Source organism: Sorex fumeus, unplaced genomic scaffold, assembly GCF_029834395.1.
Source record: "Sorex fumeus unplaced genomic scaffold, SorFum_2.1 ptg000008l, whole genome shotgun sequence".
NCBI lineage: Eukaryota > Metazoa > Chordata > Mammalia > Eulipotyphla > Soricidae > Sorex > Sorex fumeus.
In genome coordinates, this window is record NW_026606065.1 from 27735129 (window position 1) to 27740527 (window position 5399).

Sequence of the window (5399 nt, forward strand, 5' to 3'; positions counted from 1 at the left end):
TGTGTGGAAGTGATCCAATCCTGTACCACATCCATATAGTACTAAGGGCAGTATTGCTAATGCCTGTTCTGCATGATGCTCTTTCCTTTTTAGATCTTCTACAAATTATCAGAAGAGTAGATGGCCAGCTGAGGACAATAAAACTGAAATAGTTGTATTTCTGTGTTTTCTCATGCATGTTTCATATTAGAAAGAAATTGAAGAGGTTAGAGAGAAAAATATCAGCGGAGGTGTCTGAATTTTAAAGCTTTCATTAGTTGGTTTCTCAGGTAGACAAAATCGCAATTTTTTCAATACTCAAAAACAGATTTTTTTCCTAGTTCCTAGAGGTGGGCCAAATTTCCAGTGAATTGGCTGTCTAAATTCTTGAGATAAAATCAGAAGGCAGGCATGCTATGCACTGGCAATTTTTTTTTAGATAAACAGAGCTATTAGTCCTCAAATACATTAGGTCCAAACTGGTGGTCTATTTTTTCTTTTGGTTGAATACCATTCAATTACATTGGTAAGTTTGAGATGAATGTTCTCCATGTGCAGAAATTGAGTTATCAACTAGGTTTGGGTGATGTGGATGAGGTGCTTGAAAATATAGGCTCTGGTACAAAGTTTTATTTCTTTGGCAATTCAGATTAATCACTGCATCACTGTTATCCAGTTGATTATCAATTTACTCGAGCAGGCACCAGTAACATCTCCATTCATCCCAACCCTGAGATTTTAACAGTCTCTCCTTAATCGTCTTTCCCAACGCTGCCAGATTGGAGGCTCTTTCAGGGTCAGGGGAATGAGACCTGTTATTGTAACTCTTTTTGGCATATCGAATACACCACGGGTAGCTTGCCAGGCTCTGCTGTGCTAGTGGGATACTCTAGGTAGTTTGCTGGACTCATATATATATATATATATATATATATATATATATATAAAGGGGGGTGGGAGGGATACTGGGACCCGTGGTGGTGGAAAATGGGCACTGGTAGAGGGATGGGTACTTGATCATTGTATAACTGAAACCCAAGCACAAAAAGTTGTAAGTCTATAACTGTACCTCGTGGTGTTTGACTAATTAAAATATATATATATATTTTTTTTTCCTCTATGATTTGTTGCCTACTGTCTGAATCCCATCAAATATGGTGTGGTAATTATGGAAAATGGGTAGGGAGTGTCTTATGATGTGTCCAGGAATATGTTCACTCATATGTGAGGCTTGGTCCAAGTGTGTGGAAAGTGACTGGAGCGTGGCGGCAGTTGGATAGTGGAGGTTGGCTGTCGGGGCTGGGTCCCTTGGGGTGGAGAGGGCTCTCACCCGCCCTCCTCTGGGAGAACAGCCTGGCGTGGTGTCTGGTGGCATGATTATAGGGGCCTCATTTTATGCTCCCTTCTGGGAGAAACAGCCATGAGTTCTGGAGGGTGGCCTATGATGAAATACTTACTGAGGATAAATTCTTTATTTTCAAGTTGTTTCTGTGGCATTAGGAATTAAACCCAGGGTCGCACCCCCATGCAAGACAAGTGCTCTCCCTCTGAGTCATTGTCATCATCTTTGTCGTCTCCTTCTCCTCCTCCTTCTTCTCTTTCCTGCTTCTCCTTCTCCTTCTCCTTCTCCTTCTCCTTCTCCTTCTCCTTCTCCTTCTCCTTCTTCTTCTTCTTCTTCTTCTTCTTCTTCTTCTTCTTCTTCTTCTTCTTCTTCTTCTTCTTCTCTTCCTCCTCCTCCTCTTCTTCCTCCTCTTCTTCCCCCTCCTTCGCAATTCACATTAATACTTTAAAGAATAAAATATTACTTAGAATATTATCAGGCACATGATCTAAACATCACTGAGACACATATGTCTAAATTAATTGAAAATTCCAACTTTATTTAAGTGGAAGTTTTGGCATACGAGTACCTCCATGTTCAGAGAAATCCTTCAAAAGTCAAATATTACCTTTTTTTGACAATTGAGCAATCATAATTATAATCATAATCTTAAACAACATTGCCTTTGCAATTTCACCTTGGCTAGAGTTTCTGCTCTAACAAGAAGTATAACATCATGGAAACTCTTATCTCTTTGAGATTCAGTTTTCTCAGTAAATAATAGTACTTCTAGTTTTGGACATTTTAATTAGATAACATATGTGAATACTTCTCATCATGCCTAGTACTTAGAAAATACTCTAGAAAACTTAGCTACAGTCATCTCTACCACCATCATCACTATAAAAATTAAAATATCTGGTTGCTTTGTATTCTTTTTCCTTCCTAAGTGCATGGTATCAATATTACTGTCACTGTCACTGTCACTGTCCCTGTCCTCCCGCTGTTCATCGATATGCTTGAGTGTGCCCAGTTATGTCTCCATTGAGACACTTGTTACTGTGTTTGGCATATTGAAAATGTCACGGATAGCTTGACAGGCTTTGCCGTGAGGGCAAGATACTCTCCGTAGCTTCCTGGGCTCTCCAAGAGGGGCAGAGGAATCAAACCTGGGTCAGCCGGGTCGGCTGTATGCAAGGCAAATGCCCTACCCGCTGTGCTATCAAATATTCGGCATCAATATTATCAGTCCCATATAAATGCAAAACATAAAAAAATTGGCCACCCTTGGCAGTGCACAGGGCTTATTCCTGCTCTACATTCCTTTATGAGGCTCACAGGGCCATATGTAGTGCTTAGGATCAACCTAGGTCAGCCTTGTGCCAGGCAAGTGCCCTATCCTACTCCTTGGAAATGAGCCCACTTTTCACAGACATGGTTTCCATAAGAATCACTTTACTGAATTGGTATGAGGAAATGTTTCTTGTTATCTCAAGCATGGTCATCTCCACTAACCCTCCAACACGAACTTTATGAGAACACACCAGATATTTACCAGGCAATGATATTTACCAAAGGCTCTAGGAAAAATAACCTGTCACAACTATGGCTTTTACTGGTTTCCATATGACCACTTGTATTTTTTAGAGCAAAATATGTCAAGAATGTTCCTTGTGTCTGATAGTCCAGGCAAGTCTGTTGACTTTTGAGTAAGGATTCTAAGGGAAGTGCAGGAGAAAGGGGAGGGGGCATGCTCTGTGCTCTGGGGCACTGGGGTTCATATGAGTGGGGAAGAGTCTCTTCCTGGGTTTTGCTCCTACTCTTAAAAACTGAAATATAAGAAAGTCTAGAGTGATATTTAATCAAGTGTGCAATGAAATTTCAAAATCTTACATCCAGGACAGAAAAAAGAACATTACCAATACCCCATATATTTCCAGTACCTCACCAAAATCAAGGCTTCATGAAAGAAATCCTTGCTTTCTAATAAATCAGGTTAGTTTCACTGGTTTTGACTTTTATATGCATGAAGTCATTCTCTGTCATATATTACAACCCGTGTCTATTTTGTTCCCCTTTGAACAATTGATGTTTGTTAAATTTTTACATTAGTATATTCCAAAATTTGAGAAACTTCTTTGAGTTATACATTAACAGTCCTGTGTTATCATAAGATTTAGTGAATTTACTTACCTTAAAGAAGTTTGAAATATGTATGCTTTTCTTCAAATTGACTTTCATAGAAAGCAATTTCAAACCATTTTGTCATTGTGAGTTCTTAAGAAAGCTTAAGGTAAGCCTTTTTGGGTACTCAAATCAGTTACCAGAAAAATATAAAACAACTTGAGTTTATGTATCTACATTTTTAGCTCTAGGTAGCAAACCACACACACACACACACACACACACACACACACACTACAGACGTTTTAATTGAGCTGTATTTCAGATGTATTGGCTATATTGAGTATATTGACTGGAGCGATAGCACAGCAGTAGGGCCAACATGGCCGACCTGAGTTGGATTCCTCCGTCCTTCTCAGAGAGCCCAGCAAGCTACTAAAAGTATCTTGCCCATGTGGCAAAGCCTGGCAAGCTACCCGTGACATGATAGAGACATTACTGGGCCTGCTCGAGCAAATCAATGAACAATGGGAGGACAGTAACAGTGATATTTCAGATGTAAAATTTATAACAGAATTGGCATGAAAAATCACAGAGTTTATTAATGGCTTGATATTGGTTAAATTTTGAAATTACAATATTTTTGATACATTTGTTTAAACAAAATGTATCAAAATTAATTTATCTTTTTAACTGAAAGCACTCAAAAGTAAAGATTCCACTTTGGCTCAAATTAAAGTGATAGCACAACGGTAGGGCTTTTGCCTTGCACGCAGCCAACATGGCCGACCTGAGTTCGATTCCTCTGCCCCTCTTGGAGAGCCTGACAAACTACCGAGAGTATCTCGGCTGCACGGCAGAGCCTGGCAAACTACCCATGATGTATTCAATATGCCAAACACAGTAACAACAAAAGTCTCCAATGGAGACGTTATTGGGCCCGCTCGAGCAAATTGATGAAAAACGGGAGGACCGTGACAGTGACAGTGATATTTCTATTAGATAATATAAAGATAGTTTATTTTAGTGACAGTAATTAATAAATTGACATTCAGCGACCAGTTCATTGAACTATGCATATTATGCTATTTTTTCAAGTGTTCATAAAACATTTATCAAAATACAACATATGCTGGGCTGGACCAATAGCACAGCGGGTAGGGCATTTGCCTTGCATGTGGCTGAGACAGGTTCGATTCCTCCACCCCTCTCAGAGAGCCTGACAAGCTACTGAGAGTATCCCACCCACATGGCAGAGCCTGGCAAGCTCCCAGTGATGTTTCTGATATGCCAACAACAGTAACAATAAGTCTCACATTGGAGACGTTACTGGTGCCTGGTTGAGCATATGAATGAACAACAGGAGGACAGTGCTACAGTGCTACAACATATGCTGGGTTCAAAAATTATTCTTAACAAATATTAAAGGATTTATATAGAGCACTTAACTGACTACAGTGAAATTAAATTAATAACAAACAATAGAGATATAAATGGAAAGTCCTCAGATGTTTTGCAAAGTGGGTAATAAGTATCAATAGCTCACAGGTAGTTTTTTTTTGGAACACAAAATCACAAGGTATGATAGAAAGTATTTTTAAAGAATCAATCAGAAATCTTTATATTCAGGTATGTGGGAATATGTCTCAGGTGATTGGCTCAAGTGAATTTTAAAGAAAAACACCGAGATATTCCTTTATTTCTCATTTATTATTTATTTATTTTTAATTTTTAATTTTATTGAATCACCATGAAATAGTTGCAAGCTTTCATGTTTAGGTTACAATCACACAATGATCAAACACCCATCCCTCCACCAGTGCACATTCCCCACCACCAATATCCCCAGTATACACCTCCTTTCCCACCCTCCCTCTGCCTCATGGCAGACAATATTCTCCATAATCTCTCTCTACTTTTGGGCATTATAATTTGCAATACAGACACTGACAGGTTACCATATTTGTTCCTTTAT